The following is a 26674-nucleotide window of genomic DNA, read 5'->3' on the forward strand; positions in this document are numbered from 1 at the left end:
ATAATGAATATAATGAATCACTTCATGAATAAGAAATACTATCTAAAAATTGTGGAAAAATGCAGCAAGACCTAATAATCAGCAACCACAAAAACCTAATTAAATGCTAAAAAAAATGCTAAAAAATTCATAAGCTAAAAATGTAAATCGGCTGAAATATAAATCAACCCCAATAGTAATTATACTTAAAAATGAATTAATACTATTCCAAATAATTATACACATTATTTTCAATACTAAACAATTCATGTGAAAAGTAACTAAATATTCATAACACTCATTCAATATACTAACCAAGAAGCTGAAGCTCTATCTTTGTATACTTCTAAGTTTCAATACACGGGCCAAAGAACACATATCGTTCAGTCCTGGTGGATGATAGGTATGTAATCTTAATTGCCACAAAGAATTTTTAATTTTATAATATTTAATGTTTCAGCTTTAATGGATTTGAGCATATGACTACTAAACAAATGTATTTAAAGCAGGATGTGATGTAAAGGGGTTGTCTGAGGAAGACTTGTTCACTGGAAAAAGTCAAAAGCGCTTACTTCACTTTTTTTTAAGTGTAATAAATATTTCCTGGTGGAGCAAATTCCTTTTGTGAGATTCTGTGGCTCTAAGCCAGCAGTTCTGAGGGATCCTCCCACTCTACACGGAGCCTGTCTGAAGCGGAGATGGACAAGATGATGTGGAGGTTTATCCGCACTCAAATCCAGATGGGGGTCTTGCCAGGGCCTTCTCCCACTGGAGCGGGTGCCTTCCAGCCAGTGTGTAGACCTATCACTCCTTCTACAATCCAATCTGTGGTTTTGGAGTTGTTGGATCCAAGGATGGTCAGAGTCAAGGGGTTGGCGCCAATGGTACCCTGTACCTCGATGCCAGCCAGTGCCCTGAGTGTGTTGGATCTGAATAGATCGGATCCGAGCCTCAGGGTCAGATCTGAGGGAGTGCTCTCGGCTCCGAGCTTGTCAGAGAGAAGCATTCCCCTCAGCATCTCTGCTCCTAGAGGCTCGGCTCCAACTCCCCGGTCAGATCAGGGAGGAGTGGCTTCCACTAGTTCAGCTTGGTGGAGAGGGTTCTCACAGGGTTGAGGCCTCTGACCATTTCATCTTCAGAGTCCATCCAGACCCCTCTGGCATTGAGTGTAGGTCCAACCATCTTGCCCTCCCAGGGACAGCCCATAGCCATAGTGCCCCAGGATGTTCCAGCCTTGGAACAACCCGCTTGCAAGACCTCCCCAGATAGTCCCCCTGAGGAGCCCCCCTGCAAGCATATGTGTGAAAGGAGGCACTTGGACTCTCCTCCAGAGTCCCTCACCAAAGACACTTACCTGGATGAAGGGGAAGGTTCCCCAAGATCACCCCCCGAGGATGTCTCCTTTGAATACATCATAGAGATCTTTTGCCAAAGAGGGGGGGTGGGTGGTCCAACCCAAAATCAACCTTTGATGAGTCCATGTTTCTAGAGGCATTCGCCTTGGGCCCATCTACCTCTTGGGTGTCCCCTCCTGCTGATCCACTTTTGGATTTGATAACATGTAGGGCGTAGAAGGAGCCGGACACCATAGAGCCAATGCCCAAGCGTCCAGACAAGGTTTTAAGCCCCCCCATGGACAAGTTACACTGGAACAAGGGGTCCCCTGTTGATGCAATGCTGGTGGTGGTGGCCACCAAGAAGGAACTCTCCCAGGAGAGTTCCACGGTCCATCCAGCCAACTGAGAGTCCAGAGCATTGGATCATTTTGGGACGTGAGTTTATGCTTCAGCGAACTTCTGTGTGAGGCTGCTAAACTACATGGTGCACATTATTTGACTCCAGAGAGAGCTGCTCAAGGAAGTCATGGAGTCAACCCCAAGGTCCATGTTGCAGAGGACAGGAAGATTTTTGCACAAATGGCCACCCTAAAATCTGTAGCCAACATGTCTATGCGTTTACTCTCCCATGCCATGGAGGGAGCTGTACAGGTGGTGGGGTCAGGCATTGCCATTCGGCTCCATGCCTGGCTCTGCTTCTGTCAGTTCTTGGAGCCCTTCAAGGCATCTTTCACCAACACCACTTATTATGGTTCTTCCCTTTTTGGGAAGACAGTCACAGAGACTTTGGTCCAGAGCAAGAAGGACAGGAAGACACTGTCTGCCGTCAGGATCGACTTCTCATCACCTCCAAGGTCCTTTTCCAGGAACCAGCAAGGCCAGAAGAAGATGTGGTTCTGCAGGTCTCGAGTGTTTTCCTAGGATGCTCAAGACTCACCTTCCCCCAGAGGCAGAGGGGGATATGATAGACACCACCCTAGAGGCTGGGGGGTCCTAGGAATTTCTGGTCCCAAGAACCTTTCTCGGATAAACCTGGACAGCAGCCCTGTAGGGTTGCCTGGCTGTCCATCTCTGGAGGCCGTCAGGAGTCACTTGTTGCTTCACCCACTAGCATGGTAGTCCATCACTGTAGATCAGTGGTGCTGCAAGTCATATCCAGAGGATATTTCATCCCGTTCTATGATCCTCCCCCATCCAACAAAATACTCCTGGACATCCCACCCACGTAGCAGGAGGAAGCAGCAGTGCAGGTCAACTCACTGCTAAGAAAACAAGTCATCCAACCAATCCCCCCAGACCAGGCCAGATCCGAGGTTTATTCCAGGTTCTTTTTAGTGCCAAAAAAAGATGGAGGACCTCAGACCAATATTGGATTTGTCCAAATTGAACCCGTCAGTAACCAAGACAACATTTCAGATGGTCACGATTTAATCTATCCTACCTTTTCTGCAGGCCAGAGACTGGATGTGTTCGATCGACCTTCAGCACGCGTACTATCACATCAAGATGGGCAGGCACTCATGGAGATTCCTTTGCTTCCAGATGGGAGCCCATCATTCCCATTTTCGAGCCTTCCCCTTTGGTCTCACCTCAGCCCCCCCCCAGGTGTTTACCAAGGTAATGGCAGTAGTAGTGGCTCACCTGAGGCTTCAGGGCATTCAGGTCTTTCTGTACCTGAACGATTGGCTCTTTACTGCCCCTTCAGAGCATCTACTATGTAAGGCCAGGGACTCCTTCCTTCAGCTAGCCAACAAGTTGAGCATTACAATCAATATAAACAAGTCTGCTCTTCACCCGGCTCAGATTTTATATTTCATTGGGGCACGGCTGGACACAATACAAACGAAGGTGTTCCTCACGTCAGGCAGGATACACAGCTTGAGGTTACACATCTTACACATTCTTCAGACTCGTTTACAACAGCCAAAGCAGTGTTAAGGGCTCTAGGTTCCATGGTGGTCACGATAAATTATCTTCCTGTGGTGCACCTTCATATGAGGGTTCTGCAGTGGACACTGGCGGTTCAGTGGTCACTGTTAGACCTTCCATTGTCTTTTCCAGTGAGAATTTCAAAAGCGTGCAGGGACTCCCTTTGGTGGTAGATTCAGTCCCCGGATCTCCTCAAGGGACGTCCCTTTCAACCTCCTTTACTCCAAACCACGGTGACCATGGATGCCTCCCTACTAGGGTGAGGGGGCACTGCTCAGGAAGGACAGTCCAAGGCATGTGGTCCCCTTCTGAGACCTATCTGCACATCAGTGTTCTAGAGATGAGAGTGGTTCTTCTTAAGTTGCAGGCCTTCCATGCTCATCTTTCTCTGGGAACAATTGCAATTCAGACAGACAATATGTCAGTGGTCTGTTATATCAACAAACAAGGGGGAACCAGATCTTATCCCTTATGTCGAGAGGCCATGAGAGTGTGGGAATGGGCGATCTCCACTGGCTGTTTTCTGGTGGCAATGCACATCCTGGGACGGTCCAACATTCTAGCAGACTCAGAAGATCTATCCTGATGCTTTACAAGTGGTCTCTGAATCCTTCAGTAATGTAGCGGATCTTCCTAGAGTGGGGTCATCCTTGCTGCGATCTCTTCACATTTCCTTCCAACACGAAATGCAGCGTGTTTTTCACTCTGAACCCCCCCCCTCCCACCAGGGGAAGCCCCCAGAGATGTTCTGATTTATGCTTGGCCTCCTGGGCTTCCTTATGTATATCCTCCTCTTTCCTTCATTTCAAAGTTTCTACGGAAAGCCTGAAGGCTGGGAGGCACTTGATCCTCATCACCCCATTCTGGCTTCAACAGGTGTGGTTTCCCTTACTCAGGTCTCATCTAGTTGTTCCACCATGGACTTTGGATCCAGTCCCAGATCTGTTTTCACATCCCTCCAGGATCCTTCATCCAGATCTGGACAGTCTGAAGCTCACTGCTTGGCTGCTCTGGTTCCCATGATTCTTAGGACTCCCTGTCTGTCATCTCCTGTCAAGTCCATTCTGGTGGCGGCTCATAAATCGTCCACCAGAAAAGTTTATTGCAGTAAATGGAAACGTTTTTCTGTATGGGCCATTCGGAGGTCTTTGGATCCCTTCACTGCACCACTTTTGCCATTTTTAGATTTTCTAGCTAGCATTTTTTATCAGGGCGCTAGTTCCTCTCTGGTGAAAGTCCAACTAGCCGCCATTTCTAATTTTCGTGTTGGGGTAAACATATCTTCATTGGCTTCCTCTAAACTTTGTAAAACCTTTCTTAAAGGTGCCTTTCTTCTCAGACCCACAGTTAAGGACCCAATGCCGCCGTGGGATCCCACCTTACTATTGCAAGTATTGGTTTCTTCCCCCTTTGAGCCTGCGGCATCTGTGGATCTACAGTTTTTGACTTGGAAAACTGCCTTCTTGGTTGCCATCATGTCTGCTAGAAGGGTGTCAGAGCTTCAAGCTCTTTCTATCAAAGTTCCTTATATGATATTTCATAAAGATAGAGTGTCGCTACACACTAACCCGTCCTTCTTTCCCAAGGTAGCTTCAGAAGCCAGTATTAATCAGACCATCAATTTGCCAGTATTTTTTCCTAACTACCAGAACAAAGGGAAATACAAATTACATTTACTGGGCGTACATAGGCAGTTGAGGTTTTAGCTTTACAAGACTAAACCATTCCGCAAGTCTGATCAACTTTCACCCTTCTTTGGTGAACCTGTCTGAAATGTGACTATTGCTCACTGGATTTCACAATGCATTGGCTGGGCTTACTCACATAGAGGATTGTCTCTACCGGGAAAAGTGAAAGCTCATTCGACCCAATCTATGGCTACGTCAGCGGCCTTTTGGTCTAGGGTCTCTTTGGATGATATTTGTTCAACTGCTACTTGGACCTCATCTCACACCTTTATTTCTTATTATAAACTGGATTTGGTCTCTGGGAGTAGAGCATCCTTTGGCTCTGTGGTGCTCTGGAATATCCTTCCATGAGAGCCTCCCAAGAGTTAAGTAGCTGGGGACTCTGTCCCATAGGTTGTAGTAAACTACTTCAGATAAAGAAGTTATGTACTCACCATAATGTTCCAGCTGAGTAGTTCTACTTCATTTGTCTTCAACCGTTCCTCCCCTCCTTCTCCCTAACCTTATCCTTTGGGATATGACATGTCCCTTGTACTGGGCAGTTATTGTTCTTTTGTAATGCTTGTATTGGAGGATAAGGTGTCATTGGGTCGGGTATCTGATACCTGTTATGCAGCAAACTCGATCTGAAGAGAGAAGGGAGACAGGGGGCATTATGGGTAAGGGGAGGAGCATTGAGCTCTGAGCTGTAGCTGGAAAATGCGGCCATGTCGGATCCAATGTGGATCTGAGGACCCACAGGTTGAGGACAAATGAAGTAGAACTACTCAGATGAAATGTTATGGTGAGTTCAGTAGAATTACTCAGATGAAATGTTATGGTGAGTGCATAACTGCTTTTTTTATTAATATCCTTTTTTTCATTCTGAGTTATGTTTAAGTGTAGTTGAGCGGGTTTGCATGTTATGGTCCTCTGCTCAGCATTGCTTAAACATCCCATAGGAGACAAATAAAAATGTACATCTAAAATCCTAACGATGAGATAGCATAGTGGTTAACGTCATGGCTTTGCATGCAGGCATGCATAGTTCGAGTACCAAGACAGCTTTAGTTTTATGTGGGAAAGCATTGTTAAAATTATCTTTTTTTGTATTAAATTATGTAGTAATTGATATTTGTTAACCAGGGTAGTGCAGCTGGTTCAAAATATAAGTGTGAGTGTATATAACATGTGAATTCACCCATGTATACACAAGTGTCCCATGCAGTATAGTTACACCCCAAGGTAATGTAATGAAAGTACATAGAGGGACATCATGTAAAGTAAATCATTTACACTTAATATGTCAATAATGATAGATGAAGTTATAATTTTGATATGTTTTTAAAATGAAAAGTGAGCAATGGTTAGCAGTGGTCAGCTCTGCTTAGCCGGTTTAAGCATTGCTGAGACGTAAATACTAAGCAGCAGTCAGCTCAGCTAATCAGATTTGCACACTGTTAAGTAATGCTCAGCAGTTACCCCTTTAAGCACTGTTCAACTCAGCTTAGCAGATTTGCACACTGCTTAGCTGAGCTTAGCATTTTCAAAATGATCCAATGACAGCAAAGGGTGGGAGTATGGCCTTATTTAAACTGCACAGGCGGGAATACAGCCATAACCTGTTGTAGTCTGATCTCTGCAGGAACCATGTCAGGCGTTGGAGAGGGCTCATGCTTTCGGACGCAGAGCTGGAGCATTTTGTAGTCCAGGGTCATGGCTGGGCTCCTCATATCAAACCATGATGACAGACTGCTGCAGGGCCAGTACCAGGGCTTACAGTATAAAGCGGTAGTCTGGGGACCATCTGGCACGCAACCTCACCAGTGCCACTGTTATCTGCCAAACTGCTGAGCAGGTACAGCATCACTATGCCAAACTAAAGCGGAGGATGGGGGAGCTCTTGGCCAAATGGATCCAAGATACTCGGGACAACCATGCTCCAGCAGTTTGTAGGTGTCACAGATATAGGTGTACCAGATTCTAGCCTGAGTATGTGATAGACAGGTATGCATAATGTTTGTTTCTCACCCCTACAGCTGCAGTGGAGAGGGTTAGTAACAGTGAGGCACATGCAGACAGACTGACATAGATGTGTTGACAGGCTGGTGAGTACAGATCTAACTTGCAGTATATAGTGGCATAAAGTAGAAGGAGTACATTGTTTACTGCCAGTAGGAATAGTGTGTACTGGGTCTAATGAATAAATGACATTTGTCACACTAATATTGATCCACAGGATATCCATTAATAAAAGTGTATTTTCAATGTAATAAAGATGTATAACAGAAACTGTTGTGTTTACTCTGGTATGTTGTTGTAGAAATAGAATGGGTACAGGTTCATCGCAGCAAATATAGTGTTGACGGCATGACGTAACTGAGGCTGTTCTGAGAACCAACTAGTATGCCAAACAGTAGAATGTGGAGCTGTAAACCAAGATATAAAGGAAATATGAAATATTGTATGCACTAAGTTCTGAACCCTGAATAGTAATGTCTACAGTATTATAGTGTGTCCCCTGCAGCATTCTGTTCTTCTTTTAACCTTTGCTTTCCAGGTAGTATCATTTCAAAGGATTCACACACATTGCAATAATTATATGCCATGCATGAATATCAGGATTACAAGGTCAGACTGTCTAACTCCGAGAGTATTGGGCAGAAATCAGTCAAACAACAGACATCAGTTTCCCAGTAGCTCAGTGTGATAGACAATAGCCCTGTTGTTCATTTTAGCACAGTTAGACACGGTTGGAATCCATGGGAGTGGTACTGAGATGTGTGCATATATACACTAAGGAAATGCTGAATATTTGTAGAAACAGTCAGAAAGTGTTAACAGATATTTTCTCCACAGGTCATACAGGTAAAGAAATGTGTGTAGTAGCTGTATGAAGGATATACTAATACACGGTGTGCAACTGTTCCACTGTCCAAACCCATATTCCTGCAACTGACAGCAGGATAGGGACATACACCATGCACTCTCCCTGATGCATGTCCCTCAAGTGTCATGCTGTCACAGCTGTAAATAACCTTGGACACAGATAGGAATCCAGGGAAGTATGCCAGTAGCAGACTCGCACAACATCAGTGCAGTGTACCCCTTCTCTGTCAACGGTGTAACACTGAATACAACAAAAGTAGCTTACTCCAGGAATGTACACAACCACGTATCACCAATAAGTGCACCAGCCTCTTCTTCTTAAAATAGAATAGGATTTATTCCAAACACGCTAGCCATACGAACATAAAAACATGAAAACTTCTGTTAATATAACAGTGTTGTGTTAAGCGCTTTCACCCACTACAATGTGGGTTTCCTCAGAACACTGAAACACTGAACAACCACTCCCTTTGTTTAAAATTTGGTGCCACAACTTTCACCATCAGACTTTTAAAGTCATATACACATATTGCAACCTTATACCTAAGTCTAAAAGTATATATGTGTATAAGCAACCTATATAATACATTTGACCAATATAAATCAAATATATTGCCTAAAATTATGTATGAAATACAACTCTTAAAAAACAAATATGTTTATATTATTGTGTGTATATTGACACATACTAAATTATTATGCAAATAAAAAAATAAAAACCTATAAAAAGAATGTTACGAAACTATTTGCTAATAGTGAACCGATTATAAACTGGATCAACACTCTCTCAAGAGAGATATTCGATAAACATAATAAACAGTATTTAGACTTTAACAAAATAACATTCCCAAATAAAAAATGTTTTATACCTCTAAAATGGTTTTACAAGAAATGTAGTCATTGAGTCCTGGTGGATTTGTGGCATCTAAATATAACTGCCACCATGTTTCCCTAAACACCAGTAAAGTTTTATAGTTACATCCCCTAGGATCTATATGTATAATTTCTAGTATGGCAAATCTAAATTCATGGGTATCTCCCATCTTTTCAGTATGCCTGTGTAATGCATTTTTGGTATCTCTCTTTCTTATACAATACATATGATCATATATATGTTGTCTAAAGCTTCTTTCCGTTTTTACTATGTAAAAACCGGAACATGTAATACACTTTGCCATATATATAATCATTTTTGTCTTACAATTGCCATACTTAAATTTAATCATTGTGTGACCCATGTTGTCTAAATTAATACTGGCTACTTCTATTATGAATCCACACTGATTACACATCCCACATTTTAAAGTGTGTTTCTCTTTGTGGTTTTTAATAATGGATGTCATTTGATTGTTTTTTTTCCAAATACCATTTAATGTTGCGACTCATTTTGAGTACAAATCTGGGTTTGGTTCCTATAGTGTCTGTCCAACTAGTGCCCCTCAGTAACAAAAACCAATATTTTACTAATATATTCTTAACCTGTTCTACCTCTGTGTTAAATGTTAATGTACATGATCTCTCATATTGGATAATACTAGCTTGATTGTCTATACTAATATTACTTGTGTTGTGAGATCTGAATCTATGTATATCTCCAGAACCCAAGAAGGGTTTGTATTTATTTCCCCATTGTTTAATGATATATGAACTTATTTGCTCCATCATCTTAGTTGGGTATCCCCTCTCTTCAAAACGTTGTGTAATAAATTTTTCTTCATCTACCATCTCCTTCTGATGTGAGGTAATTCCTGCAGCTCTTATACATTGACCCTTAAATATGTTGTGCTTCATTTTCTCAGGATGGTAGCTCCCATATTCTAGGTAATAGTTAGAGAAGGTGCTTTTCCTATGTATGCGTGATTTTACTTCCCCTTCATGTCTGTATATTGTTTGTTTCTTTCGGCTTTTCCCAGTTAGGGGTCGCCACAGCGGAACTCCAGTCCGCTAATGATTGGCAGTAGATTTTGATGTGCTGGCTTGCCGGGCCTAACGCACAACCTTCAACGAAGGAACGCCCATTCACGCATGTCACCACACAGAAGATGCTCTAACTGAGAATCGAACGGGCAACGTCTAACTGTGAGGTGACAACGCTACCGCAGGGTAATCCTATACAACTATAAGCATAGGTAACTTTTAAAAATGAACTACTTCCATTAATAAATTCAAGGAATTTAAGTAAGTTGTCTATACTACCATCCCATATAATGTAAATATCATCAAGAAATCTTGAATAATGTTTGATTTTCTTATAATATTCACTAGTAAACAAAATAGTATCCTCCCAATCCAACATAACTAAATTAGCATAAATTGGTGCACAGGCAACGCCCATTGCCACACCTCTCATTTGATGGAAATGTTCACCTTCATAGTAAAGGAAGTTATTGTCCAATACTATGGACATACATTCCAATATCAAACAGATATTATCCCACTCTAATTTAGTGTGTTTTCTAATGCTGTTACAGAAGGCATCCAGGCCTTCCTGTTTAGGGATGCATGAGAAAAGATCTATAATATCCACTGTAACCACTATGCTGTTCCCATTCAAAGAGTTCACTGGGAAATTACTTAAAAATTCCCAAGAGTCCTTTACCATGTGATTTATGTTGTCATATATTGGTTTAAGCCAGATATCTATAATTTTTCCAGTAGGAAAGTATGGCAATTGTAAGACAAAAATAATTATATATATGGCAAAGTGTATTGCATGTTCCGGTTTTTACATAGGAAAAACCGAAAGAAGCTTTAGACAACGTATATATGATCATATGTATTGTATAAGAAAGAGAGACACCAAAAATGCATTATATAGGCATATTGAAAAGATGGGAGATACCCACGAATTTAGATTTTCCATACTATAAATTATACATATAGATCCTATGGGATGTGACTATAAAACTTTACTGGCGTTTAGAGAAACATGGTGGCAGTTATATTTAGATGCCACGAATCCACCAGGACTCAATGACTACATTTCTTGTAAAACCATTTTAGAGGTATAACATTTTTTTTATTTGGGAATGTTATTTTGTTAAAGTCTAAATATTGTTTATTATGTTTATCGAATATCTCTCTTGAGAGAGTGTTGATCCAGTTTATAATTGGTTCACTATTAGCAAATAGTTTCGTAACATCCTTTTAACAGGTTTTTATTTTTTCATTTGCATAATAATTTAGTATGTGTCAATATACACACACAATAATATAAACATATTGTTTTTTTTAAGAGTTGTATTTCATACATAATTTTAGGCGATATATTTGATTTATATTGGTCAAATGTATTATATAGGTTGCTTATACGCACATATACTTTTAGACTTAGGTATAAGGTAGCAATATGTGTATATGACTTTAAAAGTCTGATGGAGAAAGTTGTGGCACCAAATTTTAAACAAAGGGAGTGGTTGTTCAGTGTTTCAGTGTTCTGAGGAAGCCCACATTGTAGTGGGTGAAAGCGCTTAACACAACACTGTTATATTAACTGTGTAACACTGATATGTACAAGCCCCCTCCAGTAATGTAGCCATTATCCTCCCAGTCTGCCCCACACCATTACAGCTTGACAGTCTAATGGGTATGTATGTGCTACAGAAGCTATGGACCATAGGTAGATGTAAAGTGAGAGCAGACCTGTAGAGTATTGAGTAGTACAGTTGTGAAAAATGGAAGCCTATACAGTTGTTAATTGACTTTTTTTCACTCCACCCACCCCTTATCTGCATCAATAATTATTATTCATATACCACAGGTTTGTTGTTCTCAAAACCTATTGTTGGGACATGTGTTCTATTAATGTTCATATATTTAATTGGTTGCATATTAATATACCTTGTTTAAATACTATTATTGGTGGCCTGTTGCTGTCAATGTAAAGTACAGTTTTCTACCTACCATAAATGTAGATGTTCGAGTGCTCATACAGCTGCAGTCATAACAGATGGGTTATCCTGCCGTCAGGCGGGTCCTCAGTCGGCCGAATTCCAAAGTCTAGGTCCGGCGTCGGTTGTCGTCGCTTCTTCCATTACATCAGTGCGTCAGGGGTATAAAAGAGGCAGCCGACGCCATTTTCTTCAGTTTTTCTTGCCCCAGATGTCAGGTGCCCCCAGAAGGAAGGCAAACATAATGTTATGCAAAGATGCAATGTTGATAAATCAAAAACAGTAGTTGCAAGCAAATACACCATAAAAGAATACCCCAAAAAGGTTATATGAAAAGTGTTTGTCATAAGGCCTGTCCTAAGAGGGGTTGGAGGGAGGGAAACCTGGACTACAGCTGTATGAGCACTCGAACATCTACATTTATGGTAGGTACAAAACTGTACTATGTTCATCATGCATACAGCTGCAGTCATAACAGATGGGTAGAATCCCAAAACTAAGTAAGGGTGGTAGGCACTAGGTGGAACTAGGAGGGGCTAGGATGCCCTGCAGGACTGCTGTGGCAAAGCCCGCTCTAGATTTTGAGTATAGTGGGAGGTGATAGTGCTTGGAGAAAGTGTGCACTGAACTCCAGGTGGCTGCTTCCAAAATGTCCTTGGTAGGGACCCCCCTGAGGAAGGCTGCAGAGGTAGCTGTGGCTCTGGTGGAGTGGGATTTGATGCATGCAGGCACAGTTTTTCCATGAAAAGAGTAACAAAAGTGTATGCAGTGGGCTATCCATTTTGAAATTGTCTGTTTGGAAATAGCCTTTCCCTGAGCACCTGCAGCATAGGACACAAAGAGTTGCTCAGATTTCCTGAATGGCTTTGTTCTGTCCAAGTAGTAACGTAGTTGTCTGTGAATGTCCAAGGAATGTAGTAGTCTTTCCCCTTTGTTTTGTGGATTAGGATAAAAGGTAGGCAAGTGGATAGTCTGATTCAAAGCTACACTGGATACTACCTTTGGCATAAAGGTAGGATTGGTTCGTAAGGAAACTCTGTCCTGATGGAAAATGATGAATGGTTGCACAGCCATGAGGGCCTGTAGCTCCGAAACCCTGCGTGCTGAGGTGATAGCCAGAAGAAAGTCTGTTTTCCATGACAAGTACTGTAACTCTGTTGAAGAAGCTGGCTCGAAGGGAGGAAGGGTCAGCTTTTCCAATACATAGTTGAGGTCCCAAGCAGGGACTGGTGGATTCCTTGGGGGTTTTAAATTCTTTGCCCCTCTGAGGAACTGCCTTAAGAGAGGGTGAGAGAATAATGGAGGATCTGTGTTGTATTGTGCAGAAATGGCTGAAGCGTGGATCTTGATGGAGGAGAAGGAAAGTCCATTGTTTAACATCTCAGCTAGGTACTGTAAAATTTGAGGTATATTTATTATCCAAGGATTCTGTCCCTTTTCTAGATTCCAGGCACAAAATCATTTCCATTTGGCGGAGTAAGCCTTTCTAGTAGAAGGTCTTATGGCCTCCAAGATGACATCCTGCACCTCCTTGGAGAGGAGAAACCGTTGGGAAATCAAGGAATTCTCCATGCAGCTAGATTTAGAGTTCTGAGATGGCTGTGAAGGGTTTTGTAGTTGTGTTGGGACAACAGAAGAGGGACTAGAGGTAGGATCCATGGTGGGGAATGTGTCAGGCTCCTCAGGAGCGGATACCAGTGTTGTCTTGGCCAGTCTGGAGCGATGAGAATCATTTTCGGCCTCTCTGCTCTGGCTTTTAATAGAATTTTGGGCAGCAGAGGAAGAGGCGGGAAGGCATAGACTGTCATTGTTGTCCAATTGAAGGAAAGTGCATCCACTTTCCAGGCCTGTGGATGATAGGTCCTTGCACAAAATTTTTTTCAACTGGCAATTTCTGTGGGTAGCAAAGAGATCTATGTCTGGCTGTCCCCATGCCTGAGTTATCTTTGTGAAAAGTTGAGGATGCAACTTCCATTCATGTGGATCTGTCATATTTCTGCTTAGGTTGCCTGCCAGTGTGTTTTCCTTCCCTGGCAGGAATTGCACCTGCAGTTGAATTTGCAATTCCAGTGCTGTGTTCCATAGGGTCATGGCTTGCCTGCACAGGGGGTATGAATGAGTTCCCCTCTGTTTGTTTATGTACCACATCACTGTGGTGTTGTCTGTCCTTATTAATAGCTGGCCGGGATGCAGTAGGTCTTTGAAGGTCATAATAGCCTTTTGCACGGCTAGCATTTCCTTTTGGTTGATGTGGAGGTGCTTCTCTTTTCGGGTCCATTTTCCCTGAATGCACTGATCTGTCATGTGTGCTCCCCAGGCGTAGTCTGAGGTGTCTGTTGTGATGATTTGAGTTGCTTGAGGTTCACAGAAAGGAAGACCTGTGTTTCTTTGGCAAGCTTGAGTCCACCACAAAAATTCCTTTTGAAGGCATGGAATGAGTGGGATAATTGTTTCTAAGCTGTGGCTGTGTTGAGACCATAAGTTTTTCAGGTACCATTGAAGTTTCCTCATATGCAGCTTTGCACATGGGATTAGTAGGATGCAAGATGCCATGAATCCCAGAGCCTGCAGGATTTTCCTTGCAGTTAGCCTGGTATAAGTTGCCATTTTTCTGAAGTATTGAGACAGTTGCCCTTGCTTGTCTGGCGTGAGGTAGGCCATCTGGGTGGTTGTATCCAAGCTGGCACCCAGGAAAATTATTTGTTGAGAGGGTATTAGTTTTGATTTCTTTTTGTTGACTGTGTATCCCAGGAAGTTCAACAGTTTTATCACAAACGCCAGGTGCTGCAGTAGTATGTCCTTGCTGTCCACTTGGATCAGGCAGTCGTCCAGATATGGGTAGATTTGTATCCCTTGTGGTCTGCAGAAGGCGATTACTGATGCCAGGCATTTCATAAACACTCTGGGCGCAGTAAATAAGCCAAAGGGCAATGCAGAGAATTGGTAATGGGTTGAACCTGCAAGAAATCTGAGGTATCTTCTGCAATCGTGTCTGATAGGGACATGCAGGTATGCCTCCTTGAGGTCCAATGTTACCAGCCAAGACTCCTTGCCCAGCATGGGAAGAAGCTGCTGTAATGTGAGCATCCTGAATTTTGGCACCTGTAGATATGTGTTTAGGATGGATATGTCTAAGATAGGTCTCCAGTCTTTGTCTTTCCTCGGTACCAGGAATAGTCTGGAATAAAACCCTTGACCTTGTTCTTTTGCAGGTACCTCTTGAATTGCTTTCATGTCTATGAGAGCTGAAACTTGTTTTTGTGCCTCTGCCCTTTGATTTTGTGGCAGATTTGGCATGCCTCTCATTTTTGGAAGGGTGTGAAAGTGGAACCTGTAGCCTCTGTCTATAATGTCCAGAATAAATTTGTCTTTTGTAACAATATGCCAATTTTTTGAGAATAATGTCAATTTTCTGCCCAAAGGTGCCGCCATTAAAGCTTTGCTTGGCAGGTGTAGGGGGAAGTCATTGTGTCTGTTTTCTAAAAGACTGTGATCTATCTTCTCCACCTGTTGGGGTTGGTGCTTACCACTGTCTGGTTCTGAAGGATCCTTGAGGTTGCCCTCTGCCCCTTGGGCACCTGTATCTGCCCCTTTGAGGTCTGTCCGTGGCTGGAAGGACCAATTTATTGAAGGCCAGTTTCTGCTGAAACGTGGAGGCTGTACCTGCAGGAAATCTTTCACTGTTTGCATTGATTTCGCTTTTTCCTCCATTTTCTTTAGCACCTCCTCAGCTTTAACACCAAACAATACATCTTTTTGAAGAGGTACATCTAATAATTTAGCTTTGACATGATCTAGTAAGGTTTGCTCTTTGAGCCAAGCATGCCTACGTATAACAGACCCCGTAACAGCAGCTCTACATGAGGCCTCTAAAGCATCAAAACCACACTGCAAGGTATGTTTACCCACTTGCTCTGCACCATGCAACAAATCCTGCAACTCTTTTAAATCTGGTTGTTCTGGTTGTGTCATCTTGCTTTTCAGCTGAGAAATCAAAAACTGTTGATACTTTAACATATGGAACTGACAGTTTAATGCCCTCATGGTTAAAGTGGCCGAGGTGTACACCTTTTTCCCCCACCTTTCTAAAGCTCTGTAATCTCTCTCTGAAGGTAATGGATTTTTAGCAGTAGAGGCCTTAATTCCCTTGGGACCCTGTGAAATTGTTTCTGGGTCAGCAGTATGGCTTTTATATAGGAACTGGTGAGAATCAGGAACCCAGTAATACCAGTCTGGTTTAACAGGAGCTGGAGGCAAAGAATCAGGATTAAGGCTGGCTTCTGTGTACACATCATCCAATATATCTAAAACAGGAGGGATAGCCAGATGCCTATGCTGGGGGAGCAGAAGAAATTCCCTGAGCCTTTTCTTGGAATCTGAGTAATCTTGGCCTTCCCAGTGAAAGTGTTCCCTCAATGTATGCAGGGTTTCCCCAAAAGAGAAGTCCTAAGGGGGGGGGAGACCGAGGGAATAGACTCCTCTGCATCAGAGTCTTCGAATGGAGAATAGGCATAATCCTGGTCCTCCGATAGTTCTGAGGTAATAGAAGCTTGATCTGAGGAAGGGTAGTCTTCCTCTAATCTGGGCCTTTTGTCAGAGGGGGGATGAGAACCCCTGATAAGAGTAATCAAATCCTCATCCATTTTAAGCATCTGTTTTTTAGGCATGGTGCCTAGAGAGGGGGTCTGAGGAACCTGTTTTTTGGTTTTCTTGGCTGCTTTAGATTTAGTGAAGGCTTTAATAGAAAAGGAGGAAGGCCTGAACACCCCTTGAGAAATGGCAGGCCTGTCTAAATTCTGAGTTTCCCCACCAGGAGTGGCGTCGGGATCTGTAGTAGGAATGGGGGCCGAGGAGCCTGCGACCTCGGGTACTGAAGACACTGGTAATGCATTGTCATCGGTACTCAGGGGCTGCGTAGGTGCCTCGCTGAGTACCGGAGAACCGGTAGTCTGTCTTAGCGTGGTTTCAGTAGGTGGTGCGGACCTCGTATGTCGGTCCTTATCTTTGCGTTTTTTGCTCAAAACTGGAGTCGGCGTATCCGACGACATAATATAATTAAATTTTTTGCCAAAAAAGTGAAGGGCGAACTCTGCCCGACACTTAATAGTGCGCTTATTGAATCTAGCACAAAAACGGCAGGCCGAGATGTCGTGGTCTGGGCCTAAGCAAGGTATACAGAAAGAGTGGAAATCCTTATGTGGTATTTGCTTCCCATATGAAATGCAATTATTAACTTTGTCTGACATCGGTCTGAGACAAGAAAAGTTTCCCCAACGGGGTACTTAGCTTTCAAGAAGACTTCGGCTGAAATACTTTCGTAAATCTCAGGAGCTGGCCGACCGGCATTTGCAAACTGCTTCTGCTTCGGGCACTGCGCGACAAGAAAGACTGAAGAAAATGGCGTCGGCTGCCTCTTTTATACCCCTGACGCACTGACGTCATGGAAGAAGCAACGACAACCGACGCCGGACCTAGACTTTGGAATTCGGCCGACCGAGGACCCGCCTGATGGCAGGATAACCCATCTGTTATGACTGCAGCTGTATGCACGATGAACATCTTGTATGCTGTTAAAATACTTATTGTTGTTCCATTTACTGGATGTGTTCTGTTAGCTATGCAACTGTTTCAAATCTGTTGGTTTGGGTTAATTGGAATACCCATGCATGCTGTTATAACTAATTTTGAAATGTTTTGTTCATGACTAACTAATATATCTTGGATAACCTCAACACCATAGCATGTTTGGAAAGACAGATCCCGGCAGATCTGCCAGTCCCACCCCATCTGGCCATGGCACCAGGCCCCGGCATGTCTGGGACCAAACCTGGACCTTCTTCATCTGCTGGTCCTGCACCACCTTTGGGTAGAACCACCTCAGGGGACGGGGCTTGCCCCCCTGGGCACAGGCGCAGAGAGGAGCCTTTCAGCTGCAGCAAGTTCCGGGGTATGGTGTGCAGTGTCATCCGCTCTGAGTTAGATGGCTGTCTGCTCCAGATGGAGGGCCACATGATACTCCTGAAGGGGCAGGTTGCCCCTGTTTTCCAGCCCCCAGCACAGCCACCTTCAGGCCTGTGAAGGTGCAGTGGTGACTGCCCATGTGTGGGGACATCAGTCCCACTGTATCCATTTGTGGACTCATGGGCCTCTGATTCACAAGCACTCTACCCGTCCAAGGTTTTTACCCCTCTTCATGTGTCTGCTGTCTCGTGTGTCTTGTTTGTCTGTAAATGCAACTTATCCTTCCCATCCTACCTCCCCAAACATACCTACAGCCCTTCCCCAACATCCCACTCTCACCTTAATAAAAAAAGGGCATCTGTCCCACAAAAAAATCATTGCCTCATACATAGCTCTACATTTCACCCCCATGTACAGTGAAATTAATCTACCCACAAATTATTCTACAAATGTCTGTCACCAACACCCCTCCCTGTGGGATGTGAGGCTCTTAATTTCAAATTCTACACATTATTCACAGCTGTTGCTGCAGAAGAAATGCAGCGCTATGGTACTTTCCTACAGCCATCCTGCACATCCCTAGCTGGTATACCTAATGTTTTACCACCTGCTTGCCCCCATTTCATCACTTTTCTATCACCATTTTTTCTTTTCTTTAATTAAAATTAGTCCGGGTGTAAGTGACGCCAAGTGAAGCTAAGGGAACTTAACCGTATCTTAGGATCGCTTAGCTTTGAGCAAAACTGCACAAACGCCCTTACAACTGCTGAAAAATGCTTTAATCACTCTGTCTTCATCAGCCCTTGTTCTGCCCAGCAACAAAATAATCAGACCTGCCAAGTCTCAAACCCAGGACCTCTACACTGTAGTCAGAGCAGTGTACCACTACACCATTTGAGCTGTAGGAATTTCTGATGCTTTTTCAAATATATCATGCAGTAGAGTCATTGAACAGTAGGGAAAAAAACACTGTGGAATCAGTCAGGTCTTGTAAATATACATACACACACACACGCACACATACATATATATAAATATATATATATATATATATATATGGAGATACATATATATGAAAACATATACACATAACGTGTGTGTATGTGTATATATATATATCTATATCTATATATATATATATATATATATATATATATATATATATATATATACATACATATATAGGTTCATAGATTGGTACTAGGCTATTGGCCCTAGGGCCTATACAAGCCTAGCCATAGCAATTCCCTTGATATTTCTTCCCACTATATTTACTTCCCTTGACCCCTGATCCCCGAGGTGAATTTCCTATCTCCCATCCAATCGTCAAGGTTCCTTTTGAAGAGGGCCAAGGAGGTGCTCTGCCTAACATGTATGGACAGTCTATTCCAGAGTATGGGGAGTCTCTGGGTCAGGAACCTATCCCTCCAGCATGTTTTGTTCATTGTGATGACAAGGTGTAGATCCCTGGAGCATGTGGCTCTGAGGGATTGGGATTTCTTTAAGTGGAGCATATCCAACAGCTCAGGGTTTGACATGGCCTTGTATGTTAAGCAGGGATCACCTCTGAGTAGACGATATGCCACAGAGTATAGCTGGAGTTTATTTAGATGGTCAGCTTAGGGCATCTGCTTTAGGCCTGTGATTCTTTTAGTGAGGTATTTATGCAGCCTTTCTAGCTGTTGCAGATGTCTTGTGAGGTACATACCAATTGAGGCGTTGTACTCTGTAATGGGTCTAATGAGGGATGAGTACAGTGAGACAGTGACCTCCTTTGTTCTGGATGAAAAGCCTTAGTGATGAGGTGTGCCACATAGAAGGATTTCCTGACTGTTGTGGCGATGTGATTATGGAAGGTGAGACCACTGTCCACCTGTATCCCTAAGTCTGCCATCACACTTTTGGTGTTTAGTGTACTGCCATCTATGTGGTAATTCATGGGTACATGTTTTTTTCCCAAAGGGGAATAACTATACATTTCTTGGCATTAAGCTTGGGCCCATGGCTCTGGTGCCAAGCATCTGTTTCTATAAGGCCCTTTTGTAGAATATCCACATCATTTGAGGGTTCAATAATGGCTCCCAGTTTGCAGTTATCTGCAAACTTTGTTAGTCAGAGTCCCTTAGTGTTGGCCTGTACTTCAGACAAGTAGATGCCAAACAAGAGCGGTCCCAGGACTGAACCCTGAGGTACTCCACTTGTCACTTATCTGGAGCTAGATTTGGAGTCAGCTACTTTTACAGTGTGAGTTCTGTCAGTAAGCCAGTTGGCAACCCATCGAGTGACGTAGGGATGTATGCCAAGCTTAGTAAGTTTATCTATGATTCCAGAGTGGGGGATGGTGTTAAAATCCTTGGCGAGGTCCAGATAGGCTGTGTGGACTGCCTTACCCTTGTCCACAGCTCTGGAGACTGGTTTGTAGAAGTCAGTCAGGTTCAGGAGACAAGATCAGCCCTTCATGAACCCAAACTGGGTGGGGTCCAGTGTTTGAAGGTTGCGAATGTCTTTGTTTATAAGTTCCATGGTATGTGTAGATAACATATAGTGCAGTCATACCTCAGACCCATACCTCTCCTCAACCTCTTAGTGTAGGAAATCTGGACAAAGGCTGTCAAAATGGGGGGACAATAGGCCAAAAATAGGGACATATTTTAAATATCGCTCTTATAAACTTAGAAAGTTGCTAGAGTAACAGGGTTTGTTGCAGCATACATTTTCTGAAGGATATGAGGTGTGAAACTGAAATGTATGTCATTATTTACTGACATAAATCCTCAGATCATCACAGTGATTTACCAGAAAAATACAAATAATTTGTGGAACAGAACAAAAATATGAACCAAAAACCTGGACATTCTGTGACAGTCCGGGCATGTGAGAAGTATCCTCAGAACCCCTTAGTGCAATGAATCTGGACCAAGACTGACAAAGTGGGGGGACAAAGGCATGAAAATAGGACATATCTGAAATACTTGAGTCGATAAGCTGAGAAAGTTGCTGCAATAACACCGCCTGTTCTAACATATATTGCCTGAAATATCACAAGTCTGGGACTCAGTTGCTTCTCATTAGTTAGTGACTTCAATCTGCACATCATCTCACTGATTTGTCAGAAATACACAACAGTTTTGGGGACCAGACCAAAGATATGAGCCAGACAGCTGGACATCCTACGAATATCTGGACATAACATAACATTAGGGAAACTACACTGAGCTGTCAAGCATGTCACCAAGCACCGTCCAAACAATAGTCAGACTGACACAACACTACCTCAAATCAGCTATGGTGAATTATAAATGCATTTGCAAATATATCAGGCACTAAAGGGATGTAACAGTACTGAAAAACAGACACCAGTATGAAAGTGCATACTCGCAACTAATTGCACCACAGTCACAGTGACATACTGGCAAGCCAACTGAACACTAGAGTATAACAACTGTGTGAACTAATATATCCTGTTTGCCACTCACACACTACCCCTGTACATACTGCCCAAGTCACAGTGTAGTAGGAATCCTGAGGTGGTACGGGGCATGTCTCAGTCTGCCCCTACAAACATATACAGCTGATAGACCACCTGAAACTGGAGCAGCATGCACAGTCAGATAGGAAAGGACCCACGGCACTCACATTTACCCCATCCCTACACATCCCAACTAACATTTACACACTACACTGCTACACAGTCCTGACAGTGTGTTAACAATAGCCAGACATACACAAACCTCTCAACTCTACAGATTCCCACAGAATGTCCAGGCTTTGGTCTCATATATATGGCCTCTTCCTCATAACATATCTGGGATTCTGCTACATCACTGTGACGATATCAGGAATGAAGGCACTAAATAATGATATATCATGCCCATCACCTCTTAGTTCATGACATCTGGACAAAGCCTGACATAATTGGGGGACAGAGGCCCAAAAACAGGGCATACTTGAAATATTGATGGTATAAACAGAGAAAGTTGCTGGTGTTGCAGGGTTTCTTGTAACATATCTTATCTGAGGGATATGAAGTCAGAAACACAAATGGATGTTAACATTTACTGACTGCAATCCCCACAGTATCCTACTGATTTGCCAAGGACAAAAATTGTCTGAGGAACAGACCAAACATAAGAGTCAAACCTCTGGCCATTCTGCGGATAGCCCTACAGTTGAGAGTCATGACATCCACATAACACTGTCAGACTTGAAATCACACAGAAAATGCATATTCAGACAAACCCTGTTAATCTAGCATTATTCCAACTGTATAACAGCAATACTTATATTCTGTCCCTAAGTCTGGAACCCTCTCCCCCATTTTGTTGGGCTGTCTCTACATGTCTTGTTGTAAGAGGTATTTCCACTTACCCTCTGTGATGCTATAGTTCACACACCTCCATGATGTTCTCCTCACAGGCAAGGAAAACAGGCAATGCCCACATGAAGTACTCAATTATAGGAGTGTGTTGCCATGCCATTGACTATTGGAATAGCAGCACAGCTGTTCTGCATGCAATTAGCAAGTGGGGGACACCAGTTGGTGCACAGGCCATCACCTGCTCATGAGCATTACCTACAAAAGGCAAGCTATGCAAAACAGGTCTATCCCTCTATATGTGTAGACAGAGAGAGAGAGAGAGAAATGAAATACAAGAATACTTGGAGGAAAAAAGGTATGTCAAACAAGTAAGCATGTAATGGAATGTAGTAGGGGGTATGCAATAATGGGAGGTAAAAAAGTTAAACAAAAATGTCTCAACAAGACTTGCTATATTGATATATTGCAGAACAGCACCTATTGCCATAGCATCTGGCTCTGTCTACAGTGACATACATCACAGCTCAGGCCCCTGAGTCACACCAGGAAAGGACAGCTCACAATTATTTACGACATCCCAGTAGCTGGCCTAGAGGTGTCACAGTCACTTGAAACTGTAGTTTTATTGGCCATTTTGGGTCAATTCCAAAACTCCTTCATCTTCCTCTCTTAAAACTTGGTTGCCTCATGGTTTTGGCATCTTTTCAGGCTTGTTGGCTGTTGGTGAAGCACCCACCAAGAGGAGAAAACGCTGAGAGAAGAAAGGAGCCACTTTTGAGATTTTAAGTATTTTTCCTCTGTTTATTTGCTAAGTTTTTCTGCATAGCTGCCTATTTTGAGCATTTTCTGGCTTGTTAGACTTGATTTCTGCATTAGTAACTGTATTTAGAGCACAAGCTATAGCTGTTTACTGAATTTCCTGTTTGCACTTATTTTTAAAATCGTTTTTTTCTCAAAACTTGCATTTTATCTGTCTTTGGCCTAGCACTCTTGTGTGGGGTCATTTACTGCACTGTTATAACTTGTTGATACTTGTGAACCTCTGCTATCTATGAAAAAACAAAACAAATAAAACAAAATCTTGTTTTCCCACTTTTCTGAGATTTAAAAAAGTTCAGTTACAGGCTTGCTGTTCTTGAACTGCTTGTAAGTTTCTGTGATGCCATTTTTTGCTTGGGTTAAAGGGAAGTCTCTCTGTTGATCAGTGGCAGTGAAAAACATTGAGCAGCCTGCCTGCCCCTGTGGGAGTGGTTACTGACTTGAAACTGTAGTTTTATTGGCCATTTTGGGTCAATTCCAAAACTCCTTTATCTTCCTCTCTTAAAACCTGGTTGCCTCGTGGTTTTGGCATCTTTTCAGGCTTGTTGGCTGTTGGTGAAGCACCCACCAAGAGGAGAAAACGCTGAGAGAAGAAAGGAGCCACTTTTGAGGTTTTAAGTATTTTTCCTCTGTTTATTTGCTAAGTTTTTCTGCATAGCCGCCTATTTTGAGAATTTTCTGGCTTGTTAAACTTGATTTCTGCATTAGTAACTGTATTTAGAGCACAACCTAGAGCTGTTTACTGAATTTCCTGTTTGCACTTATTTTTAAAATTGTTTTTTTTCTCAAAACTTGCATTTTATCTGTCTTTGGCCTAGCACTCTTGTGTGGGGTCATTTACTGCACTGTTATAACTTATTGATACTTGTGAACCTCTGCTATCTCTGAAAAAACAAACAAAAAAAAAAAACCTTGCTTTTTTACCACTTTTCTGAGATTTAAAAAAGTTCAGTTACAGGCTTGCTGTTCTTGAACTGTTTGTAAGTTTCTGTGAGGCCATTTTTTGCTTGGGCTAAAGGGAAGTCTCTCTGTTGATCAGTGACAGTGAAAAACATTGAGCAGCCTGCCTGCCCCTGTGGGAGTGGTTACTGACTTGAAACTGTAGTTTTATTGGCCATTTTGGGTCAATTCCAAAACTCCTTCATCTTCCTCTCTTAAAACCTGGTTGCCTCGTGGTTTTGGCGTCTTTTCAGGCTTGTTGGCTGTTGGTGAAGCACCCACCAAGAGGAGAAAACGCTGAGAGAAGAAAGGAGCCACTTTTTAGATTTTAAGTATTTTTCCTCTGTTTATTTGCTAAGTTTTTCTGCATAACTGCCTATTTTGAGCATTTTCTGGCTTGTTAAACTTGATTTCTGCATTAGTAAATGTATTTAGAGCACAACCTAAAGCTGTTTACTGAATTTCCTGTTTGCACGTATTTTTAAAATAATTTTTTTCTCAAAACTTGCATTTTATCTGTCTTTGGCCTAGCACTGTTGTGTGGGGTCATTTACTGCACTGTTATAACTTGTTGATACTTGTGAACCTCTGCTATCTCTGAAAAACAAAAAAAACAAAAAAAATCTTGCTTTTTTCCCACTTTTCTGAGATTTAAAAAAGTTCAGTTACAGGCTTGCTGTTCTTGAACTGTTTTCTAAGTTTCTGTGAGGCCATTTTTTGCTTGGGCTAAAGGGAAGTCTCTCTGTTGATCAGTGGCAGTGAAAAACATTGAGCAGCCTGCCTGCCCCTGTGGGAGTGGTTACTGACTTGAAACTGTAGTTTTATTGGCCATTTTGGGTCATTTCCAAAACTCCTTCATCTTCCTCTCTTAAAACCCTCTTTTGCGTGGTTTTGCGCGTTTTTGTGCATAGCGCAACAGCGGGCAGCGCCACCTAATTGGGTTTAAACTATTCCTGGCTCCACAAAGTCTGCTCTTCACTTTTTCCCTTAGAACTGCTCTCTCTCTCAATTTAAACACCATATTCTCATTCTAAGGCCCTTCACTGGTCCAATTAAGTAATCCTTCAAGTTAGCACTATTAAACCATAAGCACTACTTACTCTTATACTCTCTACAATTACCCTGTCCACTATTGGTCCGTCTTAAATTCAGTTTCCCTATATTACTCTAGCATGTCCAAAGGTCAGTCAATGGTTTCCTCTCCAGTCCAGCTGGTGAATCTGGGAATTGTGAGGCAATGTTACAACTGTCTCATGTACACGGACAACCCTCTCCTCCTCCAAACAGGTTCAAATATATGTGAGAGATGCAACTATTTAGCCAAACTGGAGGCTGAGCTCTCTCATCTCAAAACTGGTGTAACCAGTCAGGAGGAGAAGGTAACCTCACACAACACAATTCCAGTATCGCATAGTCCCACCACATCAGCAAACCAAACACATAAATGCACAAAAACATACTCGGAGGCTCTAAATAAAAATCTACCTAAGCAACTGAGACCTCCAAAGCAGACATCCAAGCAAACGCTACCTCAAAACAAAACACACACAACACATAACCCACAAAGTCAGTGTGCCAAGCAGCCACAGCCCTTAAGGCTGAATAACACACCTGATACTCTTGTAATAGGTGACTCTATTGTCAGACACACTGACGTCCCGCTCACCAGGCTGAATAAAGAGATGGTCACAGTGAGCTGCCTGTCGGGTGCTAGGATCCGCCACATAACGCAAGCACTCAGGTCACTCCAAAACAAATACAAATAGACTCAGTCATTGTACATGCTGGTGTGAATGACCTGAGACGTACCTCCCTGGACTACATGAAAAGAGACATAGAGGAGCTCTCTGATCATGTAGCCCAGGCTGGTATGACCCTGACCTTGAGCAGCATCTTACCCTCACCTAGAATGATGCCACAATACAAAGACAAAATGATCGATTTTAACAATTGGCTAAATTTTTGGTGTCAAAGGGGATCCAGTGTCTGTCAGCCTGGGATGACATGCTCGACAAGCCACGTTGCTTCACTAGGGACGGCTTGCACCTGTCACCACTGGGCTTTCGGATATTGGCAAAGGCTCTTGCCACCCCCATAGTGCCTTTTTTAGGCAAGGCTCAAAAGTCAAACCCACCCCCATAGACAGCACGAGGAACAAGAAAATAAGGGTAATGCTGCTAAACGCCAGAAGTCTTAACCTCAAGATGCACACACTCGAAGCTCTCCTCAGTATGGAGAACATCAATATCTGTGCAGTGACAGGAACCTGGTTCAAGGCTCCAGAGAGCACCCCAGCACTACCAGGCCATACCTCATATCATGCTTTTCAGCCCCAAAACCCGGACCGAACCACAAAAGGAGGGGGAGTTTCCATATTTATCAAGGATATCCACACCTCCAGGTTAGTGGCATTGCACGAAGTATCGGAGACCATCCATGTGCAACTAACAATGGGCAAGACTGCTTTTCAGTTTATAGCATCCTACAGACCACCATCTCAAAGTCAGGAATCCCACTCGGCTTTCCTGAAAACATTGGAGAACATGAAGATCTCTCCGAACACCATTATATTGGGCGACTTCAACTACCCAAATATTGACTGGGAGCACTACTCAAGCCCCAGCACCTTAGCCCAAAGGTTCCTGGAAATTATAAACTCAAATGCTATGGAACAACTAGTCACCACTCCCACAAGAGGGGACATACTAGACCTGATCATTACCAACATGGGGACTCTATGCTCCACACCAGAAGTATATCCCACATTGGTAAGATCAGACCATAAATTAATTTCACTGGATGTCTACATCTCGACCCCACCCCCAGCCCAGAAAACCACAGTGAAAAACTTCCCAAAAGCGAACTTCTCACTTCTCAATATATACTTGGCTCTTACCATTCAACTGTCCAGTGTTCTGCACACTGACCACGTGTGCCTCATATTTG

The sequence above is a fragment of the Protopterus annectens genome, chromosome 5.part0, assembly GCF_019279795.1.
Source record: "Protopterus annectens isolate FY-2018-M chromosome 5.part0, PAN1.0, whole genome shotgun sequence".
Lineage (NCBI taxonomy): Eukaryota > Metazoa > Chordata > Ceratodontiformes > Protopteridae > Protopterus > Protopterus annectens.